The following is a 501-nucleotide window of genomic DNA, read 5'->3' as shown; positions in this document are numbered from 1 at the left end:
CACAGGCTACAATTCAGTTACGTATGTGGAATGATTGGAGCTGTGAGGGTGGAGGAGGGTGCTATAGACTGAATTGGGTCCCCCTGCCAAATTCCTACGTTGAAGCCCTAACCCCCAATGCGACTATATTTGGAAATAGGAGGCAATTAAGGTTAAATGAGGTCATAAAGGTGGGACCCTGATCTGATAGGATTAGTGTCCTTATAAGAAGAGACACCGAGAGCTTGCTCTCTCCTCCCACCCCTATAGGCAGACACAGCAAGAAGGGAGCCTTCTGCAATCAGGAAGAGAGCCCTCGCTAGAAACCAACCCTTCCAGAACTTGACCTTGCATTACTCTTCTAGCCTTTAGAACGGCCAGAAAATAAACTTCTGTTACTTATGCTACCCGGTCCATGGTGTTCTGTTATGGCAGGTGACCTAAGATAGAAGGATTCACTCTCTTGGAGGGAAGAAGCAGGGAGGGTTTCTCCTGGTTTCCCTGGCTCTCCGTTGACCTCCT

Source organism: Neofelis nebulosa, chromosome 11 (genome assembly GCF_028018385.1).
Source record: "Neofelis nebulosa isolate mNeoNeb1 chromosome 11, mNeoNeb1.pri, whole genome shotgun sequence".
NCBI classification, from domain to species: domain Eukaryota; kingdom Metazoa; phylum Chordata; class Mammalia; order Carnivora; family Felidae; genus Neofelis; species Neofelis nebulosa.
This window is presented reverse-complemented; position numbering follows the sequence as displayed.